Source organism: Mustela nivalis (genome assembly GCF_964662115.1).
Source record: "Mustela nivalis genome assembly, chromosome: 12".
NCBI lineage: Eukaryota > Metazoa > Chordata > Mammalia > Carnivora > Mustelidae > Mustela > Mustela nivalis.
In genome coordinates, this window is record NC_139031.1 from 62,944,554 (window position 1) to 62,967,673 (window position 23,120).

Below are 23,120 nucleotides of genomic sequence, written 5' to 3' on the forward strand. Positions count from 1 at the left end.
AGGCCTCAAGTAATTAAATATATGGAAAGCGAAACTAGGGATAAGGGGGCCTACTGTGCATTAAATGTATAACTGTGCTGTTTCAATAAGTTGGTGAGCATTTACTGAGCATTCATTATATGCTTAGCACTCTGCTTGCTGATATGAATATACAAAAGAAGGATTAGAATATGCATCTCTAAGAGTGAAAATAGATTGAGTTATTGAAATTTACTACGTGTTTTTTTTTTTTTCCAAAGTGTAATATGCAGACCATTACATCAGGTCATCCTGGGATCTTTAGTAAAGTACAAATCCCTGATCTCCTATTCTGAGTTGATTGGAATTTCTGACAATTTGGCCTAAACTGGCATTTTTGCAATCACTCCCAAGGGATTACTATGCATACTATAGTTTACAACCCATTGAATTAAAAAATCAATGAGTATGAGTCTGTTATACTTCTTTAGTCTTGATTATTTATAACATTCTATAGGAGTTCTGGGAAAATATTCCTGGTAGGTCAGAATAGTTGAAGGGAAAGTCCACCGTGGTTAAGCTGGGAGCCTAAATAGGTGGTGTTTGAAAAGTAAGATGGATAATTGAACACTACATAAAAAACTAATGATGTACTATATGTTGGGTAACTGAACATAATAAAAAAATAGTAAAATAAATATTAATACAACCTATAAAAATGAAGGAAGGAAGGAAGGAAGGAAGGAAGGAAGGAAGGAATAAAAGCATGATGGGGATGGGGTGGTGCCTGGGTGGCTCAGTCTCCCTCAGGTCCCCTGGTCCCCTCAGGCTCCCTGCTTATGGGAGGATTCTGCTTTCTCCCTCCCTCTCTCTCTGCTCCTCTCTCCCATCCCTCCCCATCTGTACTCCTGTGCATTTTCTCTCTCTCTCTCTCTCTCTCTCTCCAATAAATAAAATCAGAAAGAAAGAAAGAAAGAAAGAAAGAAAGAAAGAAAGAAAGAAAGAAAGAAAGAAAGGAAGAAAGAAAAAAGAAAGGAAAAAGAAAGATAAGGAAAGAAAAGCAAGATGGGAAGAGCCAGGAAAGGTATTCATGTGGCGTTTCACAATGAGCAAAGGCACAGATGTGGGAGTAGATGAGATGTAATTAGAAGTCAATGAAGAGTCCCATAATAGCAGTATTGGTGTTGAGCAGAAATAATAAAGTGAATTAGCTGTATACATGTACGGTAGAACCAATCTGAAAATGTCTATCACCCCCAAAGGGCAACCATCATGGAAAAAAATTATTTCAAAGATGTTTAAATCCTATTTAAATGCTGTCTGACTAAAATGTTTTTCACTGATTTTTAGGCTACATATGCCATTCAAGAAAAAAATAAAATTACCCCATGCATTAAAATTTCTAGATCTCAGAGTCTCCTAATTCATTATGTGACTCAAGAGCACATGGTTATTTGATAAAAAGTCTCATTTCCCTCTAGTATACACATTATTTTGCCAGTTTAAATTCATACATAAAGCAAAGTTCCTATATTGGCTATTTTTGTATGTTTTAACATGGTTTTTCTTCTTGAGGGGTGGGGACTGAAAGTTTTTCCCCCCAAAACCCAAAGATAATTTCATTTGATTTCTTCTGTAATATAAATAATTTCATTTGTTAATTTGTTATTCGGAATACTTCACTGATGTCTAATTATTTCCCATTGTGGTCAGAGCACATGCTTTGTATGACCTGAATACCTTTAAATTTATTGAGACTGTTTTGGCCTAGACTATGACATCCATTGTCTTCAAACTTGCTGTTTTACACATTTTGTCCAACTTTGGTGGTTTTGAGTAGAAGTATAAACACAGCCCCTATTATTTCATTTTTACTGGATGCAGAAGTCCCAGTTCAAGTAGATTACTTTAAATATATTATGATGCCTAAAAATTACTTAACTTGATTTCATTAATATTATTTTTAAGCCTTATATGAAAATGTGAGCTCTTACTGTAACTATGGAAATAACAGATTGAATTTATAACACAGTTATCAATAGGCCTTAATAGAATTAACCTAATGAATATTTTCAAACACCACTCTTGTCAGATTCTGGTAAGAAGCACCATCACCATCCCCATGGTACTGGAGATGTATTTTGCATATTTGAAGTGGAAAGTAAGTAATTAATGTATAATAGGATTTTATATTTTCTGGAATGTATAAAACAAAATGATTCTATCAAAATCACCTTTTTGACTAAGTAAACCATTATATCAAGTAAAATATAAAGGTTTATTGGCTTGCATAAATTCATAAGAAGAAATGCCATGTAATTAAAGTCCCTATTGAAAACACCTATAGGGGCGTCTGGGTGGCTCAGTTGGTTAAGCGACTGCCTTCGGCTCAGGTCATGATCCTGGAGTCCTGGGATCAAGTCCCACATCAGACTCCCTGTTTGGCAGAGTCTGCTTTTTCCGCTGATCTCTCTCCTCTCAAGCTCTCTTTCTCTCTCTCTCAAATAAATAAATAAAATCATTAAAAAAAAAAAAAAAGAAAACACCTATAATTCATATATTCACTGTCTGGTCTAAGAGTTAAAGATGAGAAGACTCAGTTCCTGCCTTCATGAGCTAAAAGGACAGAAGAAGAATGAGAAGTGTTATCATGGTATAGTAATAGTGTTGTATGGTGACAAATGGTGGCTACACTTCTTGTGAGCACAGCTTAACATGCAGTGAGGTTGAATCACTATGCTGTACACTAGTGTTACATTGTATATCAGCAATACTCAAAAATTCTTTTAAAAAAGAAGTGTTACCATGTATTATCATAACATCCAGTTGTAAAAAAAATATTTGCAAACTGTATTTTTGGTTGAAGACATGAATTTGGTAATATTAATACAAGTTTAGTGGTAATATAATCAAAATAAGCTTTATTTCCAACACTGATTCCTCAAGTTTGTATCTGAATGTCAGAAGAATTCTATTGCCCAATACTACATTTTATGGACATCCTTATATGTAGTACGTGGAAGTTAGAGTTCTGAAACCACTGTCAGAGTCTTTATAAGCTTTATACAAATTTATAGATAATTCCTATTTATCTGATTTAGGAAAGATACAAAAAGTGAAGATAAGTGTAGATAATCTTTTTTTTCTACTTTTTAAAATTAAAGTATTCATCATTTTATTTTTTTTTAAGTTTTTACTTATTTATTTGACAGAGAGTTAGAGAAAGTACAATTAGGCAGAGCATCAGGCAGAGAGAGAGGGAGGAGCAGGCTCTCCACTCAGCAGGGAGTCTGATGTGGGGCTTGATGCCAGGATCCTGGGATCATTACCTGAGCCAAAGGCAGCCGCTTAACTAACTGAGCCACCCCGACGCCCCAAAGTAGTCATCATTTTAAAAGTGACACAGTACCCAAGAAACACGCCCTATTCCCCAGTCCTGTTCTCTAGCTTTCTACTCCTTTAGCTATTTTTTCTTGTAATTACCTTAATGTTTCCAAATATAAATATCACTTCTTAAAATTTATTGAGTTTAGATATTATTTTTTGACTTCTTGTCATTTTAGATAAGAAATTAGTTTTTCACCTTCACCCCTCAACTCCTTCCCTTCCACTCACCCATCTTCCCGGGAGAATGATCACCCATCTTCCCGGGAGAATGAAGTTACTACTTGGGGGTACACAGGTAGTCAGTGTTTCAATAATTCTGTGTTATATTGTTCAACCAGCTAAATAATGAACAAGGCTGACATTTTCTTTACTATCCATATTTTCTTGAAGTTACTGCTCCCATTTACTCAGATTTACATGAACTACCACTAATATTTTCTAAGAGTTACCAAAGGTCTATCAAACTCCAATAATATTTTTCATGCTCAAACACACTGAAAAACCTAACAGTTCCATTTCTTTCCTGGAGACCTCTCTCCTATGGCCCTTCATCCTCCTGTTCAATTCATGCCAGTTGCCGTGTCATCTTCTAACATCCAAACTGAACTGCTCCAACAGTATTTCCCAAGACAACCTTTGAACTTTTATCTTTGTCTGCCATGACTGCCAGTACCCAGATCTTTCTTCAAGAATATGTTTAGTGGGATGCCTGGGTGGCTCAGGCTCAGTTGGTTAAGCAGCTGCCTTCAGCTCAGGTCATGATCCCAGGGTCCTGGGATCGAGTACCACATGGGGCTCCTTGCTCCACAGGTAGCCTGCTTCTCCCTCTGCCTCTACCTTCCACTCTGCCTGCCTGTACTCTCTCTATCTCTCTGACAAACAAATAAATAAAATCTTAAAAAAAAAAAAAAAAAGAATATGTGTAATAACTTCCATGCAGGCAAGGTGGAGAACTTTTGCCACTTAGCAAGTGTGGGGGGAAGATGAGAGCAGATAATTAGGATAGGTACTGTTGGTGGATCTTATCCATGCTGTGAACACTGCCAAGTCCTTGACATACATTACATCATTTTTCCTCATTTTATCTCTTTGAGCATGGTACCCATTATTATTATGCCTATTTTACAGATGAGGAAACAGAGACTCAGAAACATTCAGACTCAGAAACTTCTCCTTTCAAAGAGTACCAGACCTACTTTCAAACCCATGTGTTAGCTTACCCCTAACATATTCTCATAACCATGTGAGTGCACTATCTCTACAGTGTTTGAAGCATTTTCAGCTCTGACTGCTAGGGAAGAAGACAGGAGAGACCTAGAAGAGAAATGGCAGACTTGTCCCTCTTCGGGAAATGCTTTAGCCCCAGCTTGCCATTCCTAGTGAGACAGCCTTGGGCAAGTCACATGACACCTAACAGTAATAATCATTGAGAGGACCAGCATGTAGTGAACATTTACCCATAACAAGGCACTTTTGCATGTTCTATCTAATTTTGATCCCATAAGAATCTTTTTGATGTAGATGTTCTTATCATTATTGTTCTTGCTGTTACCATTATCATCATTTTTGTCCAATTTTATAAGTGGGGAAGCCTATCTTGGGGTTCCACCTTCCTTACCTTTCACATGAGTGAATTGAATTATCTCTAAATTTTCTCTTTCTAAAAAATACACTCCTTTGGAACAGTTATAAAGTAAAACCTGCAAGTCCATATTGGATTTGCGTATCTCAGGGAAAAAAATGCTACTCAGAATTTTCAGAGATCACCTCTAATTGCCTCATTTTTCAGGTAAAGAAACTGAGAATCAGAAAAATAATAATTAGACCTTCCAGAGTCACACACTAACGGAGATCCATACCCAAACGTGATAACACTCAGTTTGTGCTCTTTTTTAAACTGAAGCAGGGGGATGGCACACAATGATGGGGGGCGGGTAGAAAATGCAGTAGCAAGATAGGGAGATAAAGAAAGAGTAAGCAATGTGGAAGTGTCTACTACCATCTCTTCATTCACTCAGCCAATTGAGAGACCCCAGAGACGAAAGGAGTACAAAAGTAAGCACAAGGGCCACCTGGGTGGTTCAGTGGGTTGAATGGCTGACTTTTGAACTCAGCTCAAGTCATGATCTCAGGGCCTAGGGATCAAGCCCTGTGTAGGCTCTAGGCTCAGCCGAGAAGTCTGCTTGTAGATTCTCTCTCCCCCTCCCCTTCCCCTGGCTCATGCGTTCTCTCTCTCAAATAAATAAGTAAATCTTTAAAAAAAAAAAAAAAGTGAGCATAAAGACATTCAACCCTATCCTTAGAAGTTCGCAATCCAAAAAAAAAAAAAAAAAAAAGAGCAACAGGTTAAATTATTTTAATACACAGTAAATGTAATAATTTGCACATTTAATCCAGAAAGGAGAGTTGGATATATCAATCTTTTGGCATCTAGAATTTAAAATGTCTATCATGGAGGGTACCTGCATGTGGCTCAAGCATCTGCCTTCAGTTCAGCATCTGCCTTCAACTCAGGTCATGATCCCACGGCCCAGGGATCCAGCCCCTGAATCAGGCTCCCTGCTCAGCAGGAAGTCTGCTTCTCCCTCTCCCTCTCCCTCATACTGCTCATGCTCTCGTTTGGTCTGTCTCTCAGATAAATAAATAAAATCTTTTTAAGAAAACAAAATATGAAATGTCCATAACGAAACTCAATTTCACTCACTCACCATCTACGCTTTACCATTTCAGTAAATGGCGCCTCCACTGAGCCAATACTCAGCCAAAATCAGCAAGCACCTTTAGTTCCTTTGCACTCTGTATCCAACCCACAAAATAAATCCTCTTGAACCTATTTCCAAGATACGTCTTAAATATGTCCATTTCCCTCCTCCATTTTCACAATTCTAGGGCAATCCCCCATATTCTTGTCTCAGCTATTAATATAGCTTCCTAAATAGTCTCTCTTCTTCCACTCCGGCCCTCTACATTTTCTGCCTACCCTGCAAAATGACTTTAAGAACAAGTGAATCAAATGATGTTAACTCCCTTTTTAAAGCCTACAAATGGCCCTAACAGCCTCCTTTCTGTTGTTTATGGCTGAACTTAATAAGTGCTTTTTCAGATTAATCCAAGAAGTACAAGTAACCACCCTAGTCAGCTGCAACCAACTAGCAAAAAGAACTACCGGTGATTTCAGTTACTAGAATATGTTATATGATACTGTCCTCTAAAAGAACAGACAATGGCAGAGAAGTTCATTGCTTACTAGATCTTCCCAGTGCAAGAACAGAAATATTCTAAACCCATTTTCTTATCACCTGAGAATTCACTTACTGTCACCCATCTTTGTTCCCTTCAATATGTGAATTAAACACTCTATATCATTATATGGGTTTACACATGCAAGTCCAATCCCCCCAATAGAAGACCAATCTTATGTTCTTATCTTGAATCTCCACTTTTACAGAGATAAAAGGAAGAAATGTCAAGGTGAACAGAGAAGCATGATCTTAGCACTCTGTTAACTCAATCGAGTCAGACAGACTGAAATTAAGTACAAATGTGATTACTATTATGGAAGTGGAAGTATGGAACATTTCTGTACTAGTGGATCAACTGAGTAGAGACCTGAAGAATAAACAGAAGTTATCAGAATCACTTGGGTATAATGGACAGTTGGATAGGATGTGAGAGCAAAGAAGATTCCATCAGAGGCAGACAAAAGATGAACATATAACATGATTCTGCTAAACATATTGCCTGAATCTTTTTATATGCACTATTTTTTAAAAAATCAGCCTTTTCACATAACCATAAATTGACAGAGATGTATTATTAAAGTTTTACCTTGTCAAAAAAAAAAAAAAAACAAAAACAAAAAACACCTTACCTGACCACCCTATCTGAAAATGCAGCCCAGCCACCATTCTTTCTTCTTACCTTTTTTAATATTTTAAGTTTTTATTTAAATTCCTGTTAGTAGGGGCACCTGGGTGGCTCAGTGGGTTAAAGCCTCTGCCTTCGGGCTCAGGTCCTGATCCCAGGGTCCTGGGATGGAGCCCCACAATGGGGCTGTTTCTCCCCTCTTTCTCTCTGCCTGCCTCTCTGCCTACTTGGGATCTCTGTCAAATCAATAAATAAAATCTTTTAAAAAATAAAAAATAAATAAATTCTAGTTAGTCAACATCTAGTATAAAATTAGTTTGGGGGATACAATATAGTGATTCCGCACTTCCGCACCATCACAAGTGCGCTCCTTCATCCTCATCTCCCCTTATTTCACCCAAAGATCAGAAATCTTTGCTGTGAATCTCTGTGTCTGTCCAAATCTTAATGTCAGCTGGGCATAAGCAATATCAAAGCACCTGGATAAAACGAAATAGTAGTCAGTTACCCAAACTTTCTGAAACGGCACTTTATATTCATTGATCTGGGCATGTTTCCCTATTAAATGTTATACAGACAAAGCAAACTAGGTGTTGGGCTTTTTTGGTGGTGTTTGTTTGCTTTCATACATGTATTTTTGTGCCAACATAACAAATCTTCAAGAAATACAAAATATAGTGGATAAACCCCAATTTAGTAGGTATAATGGCCTGTGTTACAGTTTTGACCCTACCAATAACTTCAAGCAAATGACTTAATCATGCCTTAGTTTCTTTGTCAATCTGGAGTGAAAATGCCTACCAGGAATAGAATGATAAAATAGGTCTAAAAATATACCAAATATCTGAGAGAATTATAATTTATAAATGTGAGATACCATTATCATAGGGTATCTTCTTTGGCTTGCTAAATAACAAGATTTTCCTCTCCACATTCTCAAGGACTTAAAGTAACATTTCTCCCCATTTGAGAAACTGCTTTTATATAAAATATTATTAACTACCTTAGTTCCAGAGCCTCCTTTCCCATCAGCTACCAAGCAACTTTTATTACAAGTAGCTTATGCATCAGTGTGTCAGGGAGATTATCATTGTTGTAGAGGATTGTTCCGTATGGTCTACAGCTTCTTTACAGCTGGATATTTTCAACATAGTAGTAAATGGATTGCACTGTACTATCCAAAAATTAAAAAAAAAAAAAAAGAAAGAAAGAAACTTTGCTATCGCTTTATTAGAAAGTTGAAGGTTTCCAATGGCCCTTTTTTGTCTCTAAAAGGTACTATTACCATTACATTTTCCATTACATTTCCTTTCCTTTTACAACATAGTATTTTTCATAATTATTCTCTTTGAGGCACCAATATCTGTTCAGAATCAAGTATGACCTCTAACTATGTCAAGTGGTAACTAAACAAATATGTAAACAGGACAGAAATTCCATCTATAAAGTGATAGATTGAACTATAAAATAACACCCATATTGATTTTTGTGTGTTTCCAATGACTTGACTGATGCTGTTTTTCATTAAATTAGTACATTTTGGCATTGTGGAAACATAACATGTTAACATTTGGTCAAAATTAGAAATGAATTTTCTTGCCTGTTTGTTTATTCTGGGTCTTAGTCCTCTGGTTACCCTAGGTTAATTTTCAAGGTCAGTGAACTGAGGCATACTTCTAACAGAGCTCACAGAGTTTTAAAATATTCCCTCTCTCACCAGCCCCTCTTTCTTCCCTTTGGCACCAAAATATTGATCAACTTTTCTTTCAGTATCTTATGGAGGTGACCAGGATGCATGCCTAGGAGTAAGCAGCAGCCTGAAGAAATATAAGACTAATGCTGTGAGGTTCTATTTGCAATTAATTTGCTTTTTATTTGAAGAAAGCATTATTTTTCTGAGTACAAAAATATTATAAGTTCACTGTGGTACAAAATTCAGAAAAGGCGAAAATTCTAAAGAAGTTAAGAAATCATCCACCATCTCACTAGCCATCAAGAATACTTAATTTTCTATTTGATTTTTAAATATTTCCTTACTGATTTATCTTGAGGATGCATACTGTCCTAGACCAAAACAAACAAACCAAACTATACTAGTTCTTCTCATTTGTCACCTACTGCTATGTATGTGTATGTGTTTTAAAATTGCAGATTATTTGTACCTTTTAAATTCAGTGAGGTAGATTCTTATTTTAGCATGTGATTAGTGGTGAGTTCCCCTTCACCACTAAATGGCTTGGTGTCAGAACATGTAGGAGAGCAACGGGTTAGCCAGGAAGACAACCAGTGAAAAGAATGTGTAAAGCCAAAAGAAGAAATGTAGGTGGGCTTCACCTGGAAATAAGTCCTAATAGCAAATAAAATACGTGGGGGTCTGACATCACACAAACCTGAATCTTATCTTTGCTCTTCCACTTCATCGGTATGAGATCTAGAGCAGGGTACTTAATCTCTATGTGCCTCAGTTTTCTCAACTGTATAAACGGGTATAATGGCAGTATCAACCTGAGATTTTAAAAAGTAAGTACGGGTAAAGCATTCAGAACTCTATCCCTCAGACAGTAAGGACTCAGTACATCGTAGCTGCGGATATTAGCAATAGTACAATATTTAATCAGACTGAGCTAAATGTTTTACACACATTGCCTCATTTACTCCTACACTATCCTATAAAGTAGGATTCAATGACAATGTATCCAGAACACTTAATCATCCATAAGCTTGAATTACAAATGAGAAAATTGAGGTTTAGAAAGAGATTCATTATCTTGCCCAAGGCCATAGAATTTGTGAGTGATGGAGCCTGGGTTCTTACTCAGGGCTCGTGGCTGCAAATGACACTATTTTTCAAAGTATGGCATTGGGCCCACCATCATTATAATCAGAACTTCTATAATGGTGCCTAAGAATCTGCAAGTTTAACAAGTTCCCCAGGTGGATTTTGGCCTCAGATCATGGCAGTTTGGTCCAACTAATCTTCATGGGAAAGTCACTTTCTGTTATTTTTCCACAAATGGCTAACTTCGAAACCTCAAGGCAAGCTCCAAAACTCTTATATTTTGTTCAAAGCCCTGTACAAAGCAAGTCCTCAGAAAATACTAAAGGATAATCTTACAGCAGGTGAGAATACTGCTTCGAGACCAACAAGGTACAACATAAGATCAAGGCTGCAGCGAATACCTGTTTGTTTGTTTGTTTTTTTCCCGCCTAAAGGTATCTGTTTGCATGTGATTGATTTTTATCTTAAACTTGATGGATTGATGCATAGATTTAATTATATCATGTGTTGTCCCATCAATACTGCTCTGCAGCTATTTTACATTCAGCCTGGGTACCAGATTGAATTAAATGGTTTTTTTAAAGCCCATAAAGCAGGAAAATATCTTTCCCTAGTTGGTATTTTTTACATATCGGTTACTAAGAGTCTGCAAGCTAAAGCCGGTAGTAAAGTTCATTTGTTAGTGAGGAAGCCAATTTGAGTTTTATGGCTATTAATTTTTTTATGGGGCACAGAGCAGAACTATTGGTGCTACTCTTAACTTAGATAATCCTGTAGCTGTCTGGATTGGGAGTACTTCTATTTGGAAAGCAATTATCCTGACCATCACTAAGGGGACAAATGATCATAGACAGTTTCCAGGTCCTGGTCATAAGATCCATATACATTCAGTGTTAACCTACTATAAGCCACCAGAAAAATCACTGTTATTAATTTTAAGCTATATGTAATACAGGCTTTACAATAGAGTATAAAGGGCATGATCATTTTTAAAAAGTCATTATAAAAGCTGAAGCATCCCCAAAATATACTAATTCAACATCTTTCTTGTGTGCCAACTATGTGTTGTGTGCTGTTCTACAAATCCAGTTTACAGTGGTGAGCAAATATGAGACTCTTGGGTGCCTCAGTTGGTTAAGTGTCTGCCTTTCAGCTCAGGTCATGATCCCAGAGTCCTGGGATCAAGTCCCACATCTGACTCCTTGCTCTGCAGGGAGTCTGCTTCTCCCTCTGTCTGCCCCTTCCCCTGCTTACTCAGTCTCTCTCTCTCTCTCTGACAAATAAATAAATAAAATCTTTAAAAAAATAGTGAGAAAAGACAAAAACAGACAAAGGACCCATTTTCACTGATCTCACATTCAGTACCAGGCACAGATAGTAAATAAAAATAGACTTGTCAAAGTGACAGTACATGCTGAGATGGAAAATAAGGCAAGATAAACAGTAGAGAATAACTGGAGATGTTCTATTTTAGGATGGTCAGGGAAGGTAGAGCTGATATAAAGTACCACTAGCAATTATACCATCCATCTGACTTAGGTAAGGAGAGATACCTTAGCTTAGAAGACATGTTTAAGGTTTAAGGATTTTTCTACAACATTGCTATATATGTGAAAACTGTTGCTTCATTCAACAAATAGAGTATAACTTATTCCTATATGGCACTACACAGAGTTATTTTAAACTTCACAACACCTTTTTTTTCCTCATTTATTCATTAACTATTTTTGACGATATCAAATTTTCCAAGGATTGTGCCAGGGCTGCAAAAATAATATCTCATTTACTAAGTGCAAAGCACTTCACATAGCTTTATATGCTGTTAGGGCAGTTATTATTAACTCCACATCACTGATGAGACCCAGATGGGTTACAGAATGCCCAAGTGCACATCTCTGTTTAATGCCAGAGCTCAGACTATAATCAGATTTTCTGATCCTTATTCTAGTTTTCTCAAACTATGACCTAAAAACCTTAAATTAAATTCTTTATCTTATTTTGAGGCAAATGAGATGACATCGATCCCAGAATAAATACACATCATTGTTAAATGAATTTCAAAAAGGTATATACTTTGACCCCTACCTTCAGACAAATAAAGTAGTATTAGCCCCAATTATAGGTGAAGCTTTCACCAATAGAATTTAATCAGCCTGAGAAACAGGCTAGTAAATTTATAGTATGAACCAGATATCTGATTAGATGATCCCTCTAATCAGAGATGGTCACCAGGGCAGGAAAGTGTCTTAAGAGGCTCCACGGCATTCCTTCCTCTCACTTCACCATGAGACCATCTCCTCTGTTGATTCACCTCCTCCTTCCTTTCCCTTCAGGCTCAATTCTGGGCCCATCCATGCCAGTGTTCTCTGTTGCCTGAAGACACCCTACAACAACCCTCTCTCCTGCCTATGCCCTCAGAATAATCCTCCTGGAACAGGTGCTGCTCGCTAGGTTGGTTATCCAACTTTTATACACTAAGACCAAAGATTCTGCAAATCCACCCTGTCTCAGCTGCCTAGTTCACAGTATCTTAAGGAAGAAAAGCTCCTTAGAGATCATCCTAGACCAACCTTAGTCATTCACAAATGGGACCCAGAAAGGATACATGACAAATGGCTAATGGGTTCTAGAACCAAAGAAGGATGCAGATTCCTGCTTCATCTCAAATGTTCTTTGTTCTATTCTATTGTTCAAATGTTCAAATGTTTAAATGTTCTATTCATATTGGAAAAGGGAGAAAATGGTCTCTAATATTAGTATTTGGGTACTTGTCACAGATTGATAGAAAAGATTTTAGATGGAGTTTGACTGTTTGATACCTCTCAACTCACACCCCTTAGCTAGCCAGTGGCTCTGCACCTCTACAGGGTAAGTCCACTTCCAACAGGTTCCTCATGATGTTCGGTTGTTCTCTACATCCTCCTGAATCATGAGCCCTTAGGATATATCCTGGACTTTGTCCATTGGCTCACGGGTGACTCAAAGAATGAGCTAAAATAAATCAGGATTGTTTTCCTCAAGACATCATATACGTTTCATAAATAACAGTGACTATTTCGAAGTGCTCTAACATCACCAACTTACTGTTGACATGATTAGCACAATTAACATCACCTTCATTTTAAACGTGACAAAACTGACACAAAGAAGGGAAAATTGCATAACTGGCTGATGGAAGAGAGAGAATAGAAACTAAATGCAAACCATGCCCAACTTGATATGAATTATTCTGAACCATTTTTCTGATACAGGGAAAAAAGGAAGCAATAATAAAAATTGTAAACTTTTACTGATCACTGATTATATGCCAGGATATTCCCTGGTTCATTGAGCCTCACAGCACCTCTGAGCTAGAAATTATTATTACTTTCATTATGTACATGAGAAAACTCAGGCTTACCAAAATTAAATAATCTAGCAAAGGTAACCAAACTTAATAAATAGCAAAGCCAAAAGTTGAACCCAGTCCTACTGATCCTTCAGTCCCCACTTAACCGCTATACGACACTAGTGATAAAACACCTTCTTGATAGCAAGAGAATGTGTCTTGGCACGAGTAAGACTCCCCACGGCAACTCCTAACTAGTCTACTTATCTCCAGTGTTCTTGCTAAAGTATAATCATACAAATGACTATAAGAATGCTAAAAATACTAGCAGCGTTTCCTTTTACCTTCTTATATACAACACGCCCACACCTTTACTCATGCTATGTGCCTCCTTCCTTAAATCTCCTTTTCCCTCCCGATGGCAGGCAGAATTTTGGTCCCTCTGGTGCCACACCCATGAATATGTTACCTTATATGGCCAAGGGACTCTGCAAAGGCAATTAAAGTTTCCAATTAGACCTTACAATAGGGGGGTACAGATGATTTGTGTGAGCCTTACATGATTACATGTGCCCTCAGAAGCAGAGCTTTCTCTTAGCTGAGGGTACAAGAGGAAGTCAGACACGACAGAAAGGAAAATCAGAGATTTGAAGCCTGAGAAGTTCTCAGTGTGCCACTGTTAACTTGATGATGACAGAGGCATGTGCCAAGGAAAGAGAGACCAGTACTACAGCTGCACGGAGCTAAGTTCTGCTAACAACCACTGAACTTGGAAAAGGACCCTGAATCTTAAGCGAGAACTGCAGCCCCAGTCGATACCTTGATTTTTAGTGTGATGAGACCCTCACCAAAGAATCCAGAATTCCCTACTGAACTTCTGATCTATATTTGGGTGTTGTTTTAAACAAGTAAATTTCTAATAATTTATAATAGTAAAATAAAACCAATATACTCCCTTCTGTTTTGTAAGCTTTTGTTCTTTCAAGGTCTACCCTGGGTAAGGCAAACAGATTATCTCACCTTAAGATAAACTGAAAATATTAAATAAGTATGTGCAATTTCCTTGACTTCTCTCCTTTCAGCCACTAACACACTCATTCTTCTCCTCAACAAAGTAAAAACTTTATGTTTCTCAAATATAAACTGGAACTGTTTTCTGAAAGAAAATGAGGGGGAAGAGACCACTGCAAAAAGGGACATATTTTTCATATGCAAATGAGGCATCATTCCAGACAAAGAGTCTTAAAACAAAGACAATTCAATATGGTCCACGCCTTGCACTTCATCTGTGCAGATTTCATGTTAAAATGAATCGTGTGTCTGTGCATGTTGTTTACTTACGGGATGCAATCTGTTGGAAAAACAGAAGTGTTTCTGCAATCCAAAGTCATGCCTAAATCCCACCACATCCTCCTGAAACAAGTCCAGCCTGCAGCCCCAGGCTGCGTGGGTCCTCCTCCTGCCCACTCCGGCTCCCTACAGGCTGTCTCCACAGCAGGCAGCCCAGGCACTGTGGAGAAGGACACAATCTGTGCTGCTGGTGGTGGGCACCACCACAGTCCTCCCTGCCCGCCCTTCAGGGGAGGAAGGGCCCTCTGCAGGAGCAGCTTTTGTTTCCTTGCCTCCTCCTCGCCTCTGTTTTCTATAAATGCAACTGCCCCTTCCCACCAGAGCTCCTCTTTCATTCAAAGCAACCAGTTACTGTGCTTTTGGAGCTGGGTCAAAGAACCACCCTTGTGAGTTCTGTCAGCTACAAAGTGAAGACGAAAGCAAAGAAAATAGTCTACAGAGGGAAGCCTCTTCCCCTGGAAACTCTTCACCAGGCAATCGGTTAGAAATAGATAGTTAGCATGGATCATTAACAGCGGATCAAAATCCAGCCGGTCAATTCCCACAGCCCATGTTCCTTCTTTCCCCTAAGTCTCTCACTAAAAAGTTGCGAGTATACTTTGTTGCCACGTTTAATCACAGTAGTAGGTCCTCTTAAGGAGGGATAAATGTCTGCCAAACAATTTCAGGTTGGATCCTGGATGAATAAGCTATTTAGAAGACACATCAAAGATTCGACTAATGCAACAAATTCATTTCTCCTCTTGCCAGAATCTGGATCCATGAAAATATGTCTACTTGGGGGCTCATAGAAAAGCTTCATTCAAAAGAGTCTACCTATACTAATTCATGCCATACTCATAAATGATTAAGTCCCTCTCTCAACTGATAATATAGGTCCTCTCTGTCTGACTCTGTGGGCCTCACTGGTCTTCTCTGTCAGTTTGCCAAAGCCATATTTGCTGCCTTTTTTTTTTTTTTTAAATGAGGAAACTTGTTACTTTTATCTAAAAAGACAGGGGGTTGCTGGGGGGAGGGGGTTTGGGAGAAGGGGGTGGGATTATGGACATTGGGGAGGGTATGTGCTTTGGTGAGTGCTGTGAAGTGTGTAAACCTGGTGATTCACAGACCTGTACCCCTGGGGATAAAAATATATGTTTATAAAAAATAAAAAATTAAAAGTTAAAAAAAAAATAAAAAGACAGGATGCTGAAGCAAGAATGCCAGCTGCATGCACTGAAGAAAAAATCCTGAAGGCAGCTCAGAGACCATCTGAGCTTCACTGAACCTCCCCGCCCTGCCACCCGGCACTGCCCATTCTCCTTGCATAAATCAGGCTTTCAATCTCTGGAGCTCTGCACAGAGGTGACAGGTCAATACACGGGCACTGGCCATGATGACTCCAACCAGAATTTCTGAATAAGGAGTTGCCAATCTAAATGGCCTCACCTTCTCCTGCCCAATGGCCATACTTCTCCAGTTACTAATGAGAGAAGAGGGGGTTACTAGGTCTGGTTTAGCCAAATTTCAGGTAGCAGGAAAATCCTATGCACTTTCTTTTGGAAATTTTATTAGGACATGACTGTAGGAAACTTCCTGATGAGATATTATGGTCAGAGTGGTCCTGGCTGGCAGAAGAACAGAAATTAAAAGCTGTGATAACCTGTATCATCCACACACAATGATGCATTTATCTGTGCCTTGCTTTTGCCAAGACACCTCTGTATTTTCTCTCTAAAGCAAAAGCAGTTTCTCAAAGAGCCCCTTATTTGGGCAAAAAGTAGAGGCGCAAACTAACAAGCCACTCTGTGATTTCCAGAAGGCAACTGCCAAGTCTGTGTAGGTAAGAGGAGAAGGTAGAGCCTCTGAAGCAGACCTTGCAGACTGACCACTGTCAGCAGGTCTTGCCTGGGGTGCTCCTTCAGGTGCTTATCATCCCAGTGGGGGAAGAGTCAGGTCTCCAGAGATTATTGACTGAGAATTACTAGGGTCATTATATCCATGATCTAAGGACTCATAATCATGGAAATATCTGTCCTGAATCTTCACTATACCAGAAACACTGGTGTTTCCTCTCAGAGCCTCCAAATTGGGACTGAGGTATGCAGGCCTGCAAAAATATATGGCTAGTGGGGAAGGAGAAGAAATCAGGTCCAAGACTATGTAAGTAAGGGATGAGAGAAGATGGGTGAAGGGAAGATAATGAGCCTTCAAAACTGGATTCAGGAAGAGTAATCTAGGTTTAACTCAGCTATTCATTTATTTATTCATTCATGAAATAAATATTTTTTGCATGCCTACTCTATATTTGGTCTCCTAGAGATGCAAGGTACAAATCAGCATACAAAAGCTCTGAGAAATACTGAACTAAAGAAAAAAAAAATTATTTAACTCAAGGTTCCCCAAATGTACTTAATCCTTAGAATCCTATTTTTTTTTTTCTTTCTCAGAACATTTAGACTATCTCAGAGAATTAATATTCCCTGGGACGGTTTTGGAAATACTAGTATGGAATAAAGTATACTTAATTCTCATTTAAGGACAAGTGTATAAACTTACCAAATTTTTCAGTCTGTTTCATACTACCTGAAGATTAAAAAAACAAACTACTCTAAGAATTTTCACATAACCTACCTTGGTTAGGAGGACTCTAGCTTCAAGACACAGATACCACAGAGGTCAACTTAGCAACATCTCCTAATAACGGGGAATTCTGAGTGCACCTATCATAATGCACTACATGTGAGAAGAGCAATAGGCTCCCTGCCTTGACTCTAGAAGATAGAGGCTTGAGATAGATGCTAAATTGGGCCCGGTATAGCCATAGGAAGTTCTGGAATAGCACCTTGCTAGCACTGCCATTAGGTTCATTCATGCAATAATGATCTTTCAAGTGCCTATAATCTTCAAACTTGAAACACATCATCTCTTATTAGTTCTCACAACTACTCCTTCCCATTTTACAGATGGGGAAAGCCAACTAAGTGAGGTATCTTGACTTGCACAGGTGACAGAGCCGAGACTGAAATCCAGGCCTATCTGCCTCCAGAGCCAACATTCTGTGCCACATCCTAACACTTTCCAAAGGGAAGTCCCACAAGTCCCCAGCTGACTGCAGAGCCTCCAGGCCTTTGAGTTCAGAGACTAGTATAATCACACTCACTGTCAGAAGGACCATGTGCACTCGGGTCCTGGACATCCGTAGGAAGCAGCAGAGGGTCCAGCTTTGACCATTTATGAAAGATACAGGCTGAGGAAATCCAGCTTGAGCTGGCAATTCAGCCTTTAAATAGGAAAATTAGATTTCTGTAACCTAGGAGGAAATTAATCGAAATTACAATGGAATACAGTTAACAATCACAAAATGTGGACTTGAATTTTAAGACCCTAGCCAGCATCTTCTGTGCTTTCAAAGAATGGTGCCAGAGTTGATACAAATTCATGCACATATCTCTCAAAGAATTATCTACTCCATAAAATCAATAATGCATACTCAATAAAATAATATTAACTGCATAAAATAGACTGGATCCATTTTCTATGGGACTTTTAGCAACATTGTGACATAGCTAGTCATTACACTCAACTGTACGAAGTAACTGATTTACAAGCCCAAACTCTGTGCAGTGAAAGTGTACTGACACTGTCAAAACTACATACTTCTAGAGAAGTGCCCAAGCACAGAACGGGGCCAAGGATAGGGCTAGACTCCAACTAGTATCATTGATTTCACAAGAATGGCCTCCTATTGCCCACAGGTCCTTATTGTATTTGTTCAATTTTACCTTGTCTTGTTCTCTTCCAAATAATAAACTCTGGTTTTCTCTATCCTGAATGCAAGTAATGCATTACAGCCCCAATTCTGAAACACGGACTCTTAATTAGGAACAGGGATGACCTATGTGCATACACACTAATAGCTTTTAATATTTAATTATAAGAATTTTTGTTTCCTCTCTTCTCCCTCCCAAGGCATCAGTGCCAGTGTCCTACTCTGAGGCTCTCCCATGCAGCCATGGAAGTCTTGGCTTACAACATCCTACTACTGCCCTCACAGAACATCTTTCCTCCTTCTACTGTCCTCCTCTCATCCAGATCTTCCATATCTTTATTTTTTTTAAGATTTATTTATTCATTTAATTGACAGACAGAGATCACAAGTAGGCAGAGAGGCAGGTTGGGCAGAGGGGAGCAGCCTCCCTGTTGAGCAGAGAGCCTGATGCAAGGCTCAATCTCAGGACCCTGAGATCATGACCTGAGCTGAAGGCAAAGGCTTAACCACTGAGCCACCCAGGTGCCCCAAAATCTTCCATATCTTTAAAACCACTTCCACATACACTGATCTCATCTCTCCTTGTGCTCTGGAAACTTGTTGACCATACTTCTTATTTGGTGATAATTCTTATTTGCCATTACCTTATATTGCCACTTAATTCTTGTAATTTTGTTTACTATTTCATTAGGCAGAATAGGCCAGACTATGGTGTGATGCCTAAAAATAAGAAACCCTACATCTGAATTGTGTAACCTTTTTTTTTTTTTAAAGATTTTATTTATTCATTTGACAGATAGAGATCACAAGTAGGCAGAGAGGCAGGCAGAGAGAGAGGAAGGGAAGCAGACTCCCCGCTGAGCAGAGAGCCCGATGCGATGCAGGGCTCAATCCCAGGACCCTGGGATCATGACCTGAGCTGAAGGCAGAGGCTTTAACCCACTGAGCCACCCAAGTGCCCCTGAATTGTATAACCTTTCAAAAGTTTATTTTTCATTCACATAAAGCCTGATGAGAATTATTAGGGTCTCTTCACCATTCAGGAGCTCAGAGATCCAAAATTCTTCCATCTTGGGATGCTCTCATCTCAACACCTGACCCTTAAAGATACCATGGCAAAGGAAGAGAATGCATGGTGGTGGCATTTTTTAAGTTCTCCAATGTTCCAACCAGAAGAGACACACATCACAGCCACTAACATGCAGTTGGCTAGAACTAGTCACATAGCCCAGCTATCAATAAGGAAGCTAGGAAGTATATGTTTCTATATGTTCCAAAAGAATAAGAGATCTCGATATGGATGAGACCTAGTATTCTCTTGCACAATGAGTTTATATCATATCTCCCAAACAAACTGGGACATCAGTGATACTAATGGTAGTTTAAAACTGCACTTTGGTTGTTTGGTAGTGGGCTAGTCTGCCTGAGCTCTCTGGGGTCCTTTGGTGCAAGGCACTCGTACACATCATTGGGATTCAGCCAGAGATCCTAGAACTGTGCCTCCTGTATAATAGAATTGCCTTAGAAAGTATTTATTGATGGGTTCAATCTGAAGGCTGACAGGGGAAAACATTATATCTGATCAAGTTATGTCTCTTCCATAGCTCTTGGCCCCATTCTCTAACTGCAGAAAAAGTATAGCTTATCAGACAAATGAATGAATATCAGAATTTCCTGGGCCTGTCTCAACTGACTACGTGTGAATGCCACAACTTTGAAACTCCCCCCTTCACTGCTTTGTACTCTAGGACAGAATGAAATCAACAGTGATGGACAGAACCCTACTGAAGAGAAAATGAAGTGACAAAACCTCGCAAGAAGTATATTTATGATACGACACAACACAACAGCACATTTCCCTGAACTGCCTTAGATAGAAAGAAAGGCTCCGAGTTGAGACACTGTTATCCCCATTAACAGACGGAGAAGATGATACCTGAAAAGGTTAAGTTTCTTGGTCAGAGTCAAACAGCCACCCAAGAAAAGCCAGGGAGAGTACCTGCAAGGTTGCAGGCTTCAAGCTATTCCTATTAAATTAGATGATGTTCATTCGTCACTGACAGCTTTGGGGGAAAATGGATCAATAAGCACTTCCCTTTGGGTCACTTTCCTACTGTGTCGGATTTATATCTGCAAATGTTTAAAGAGTTCCCATTTACCTGGGGTTTTATGACTTTGTTATAATTGCCAGAGCTGAGAGAAAGCTGCCTTCCGTCTGGCTTCTCCTCCTGCAGGGAACAGTCCAAAAACCATGTCATCTCAATCATAGAACAAAAATGCTTTGAAGGAAAACAAATGCCACTTTTTTTTTTCTTAAAAAGAAATTGTTGAATTGCCTGGAAAAGTCAGACAGTGACTTGCAAAAAAACCTTTCTTTTAAGTTGTCTAGCTACTGGCAGGAGAGGATGGATCACTGCAATGGATTTTCTGAACGCCTCATCCAGGTCAGCATGAAAGATTGGAAGATTATTCCAGAGGCTCATGACACCATGGTCAAGCAGGTCTGTTAGTCCAGATTTCTCAGCTTTAAATTTGGAGTCCACGCTCCCATCCTTTTTATTTGATAGAAAATATGCTATGCATATCTTTATATAAATAACTATTGCTGAGTGTTATCAAGAACAAAGCTGGGGAGTAACACTAGCACATTTATCTACAGCTACTGGATTAAGTGGCATCAAGTGTTTTAGATATTTTCTCACAAACTTTTCCATTTCAACTTACATGTTAATTCATATGCAAGTACACATCCATATATATATATATATGTATATATATATATATAGTATATTTGTGTTAACAAACAGTGAAAATCAATAAGCTTTTATTTGTCTTTTTCTTGGTTTTTCTGTGCAACTACCTTCAGTCCATACTTGACTTTCAAGTAACGCACACATACATGAGTGGTAAAAGATAGGAGGGAAAAAGAGCAGAAAGCAGAAGGAAAGGAATGCTGCTTTACAATTTATCAAGACAGGGGTATTGACAATTCAATTTTTTAGCAAAAAAAAAAAAAAAAAAGGCAGTGGATGTGCTTGTTCCGTATTATAACTCTTTCTTTGTGTAGACTTTCCTTTTTCCCTTTGAATCCCCTAGTTCAAATGGGTTTTTGGTTTAAATGTGTTCACTGCTAAAAACAAAACAGCATTTGTAGTCTTGTGGAAAGGTTGCTACTAAATCAAGCCACATAGTGAAGCCATTCTGAATTTGCACGAGTAAATTACAGAAGACAGAATACTTAACTCTTCAGAACTACATATACAACAGAGCAGCATTAATTAATATCTGCCATGTGCTTCACCATTTTATTTATTTATTTTTTGCTTCACCATTTTAAAAAGTGTGTTTCTGAGTATATTTAATATATTGTATATAATAACTTTCTTGACATAATTTACTTTGAAATTCTTGCCCTTTAAGAGTATGCAAAAGTAAAGCTCTATCCCTGGCAGAATAATAAATAATTCAGAAAACATAAATAACACTACCAAGGCTGAGCAACACTACTGAGGAGCTTGGACCTCCCCAGCACAGAAGAAAGTAATGGAAAGAAGAGACAAATAAAAATTAAATATACCTCCTCCATGCAGCCTTCTGCTGCATGCCTCACATAAAAACACAAGTATCTCACTGTACTGTCACAAAATCCTATGAAATTGGTATTACCTCCATTTTGAAAGAAAAATAATGGTCAGGAGGTAGGAGAATCTGGGAGAGGAAACACGGAGAATTTAAGAATGTGCCCCCTATTCCTCCTGATGAAAACAGGTTTAAGTACAAACTTGTAGGGCTCCGAATTCCATGGATTAGAAAAAACTACACGGAGCTAGAAAATAAAGGCATGCTTTACAAATTATTCTGTTTTTACCATCGATGTTCTTTTCTCTTTTTTTAACAACTGTTATGATTTAGGACAGATACATATGAAATCACCTTCAAAAAGTGAGACATCACAGTAACTGTGTTGTTGATGATGAAGACATTTCTTACTCAACTCTTAATTAGGACTACACTCCTTCAACATGTCAACACATATTCCACATCATGCACCCAAATCAGTACTAGGGATAATGCAAAAGAAGGAAATAAATTGTTGTTCATACAGAAGAAAATAAATCTGGGGTTTTTCTCGTATTGACCTGTAGTCTTCAGAGATATACTAAAAATTCAATAATATTTTTGCACACCTGCTCTGCACCAAGTACTGGGTCATGATTTAGAAAGGGGGATCCACCTTAGGCTCTCAAAGTACCACAAATACAACCACAAATTCAGCACCTAAGCATCGCTATTTCTACCTCCTTTTTATCTGTGTGTTTGACAAATACTGCAATGGCAGAAAGAAACTGCTTCGGGGCATCAAACATATGGAAAACTTCCCATTTTCAATACAATTTTGTTTACCAAAATGCAGTCCCAGGTAGCTCTGTTCACTCCTAACCGTTCTTCAGAGATGTCAGAAATCGCCTCCCTAGCCTGCTCCCCAGTGCCTGTTATCACAAAGAATTGCCAGGAACTGCCTCAATGTAAACGTCCCTAGTAGAGCATAAGAAAAATCAATATTGTTCCTCTCCCCCTTCCCTGAGCCCTGCTCCGCTAGTCCCATAAACAGAAGCCCAGGCACAGATACGGATTGAGATCTCTTCCGGGAAGGCTCAGTATTCCAGTGCCATATGTTCTTTTTAAAAAGAAACAATCAG

The 23,120-nt window shown here is 38.5% G+C and overlaps 1 protein-coding gene across 1 annotated transcript in view; it reads right to left on the bottom strand.

Moving 5' to 3' along the window:
* The window catches only part of NXPH1 (neurexophilin 1), a 298,107-nt gene that overhangs the window by 183,187 nt on the left and 91,800 nt on the right, over window positions 1–23,120 (bottom strand). The gene's annotated exons all lie outside the window — the stretch shown is intronic.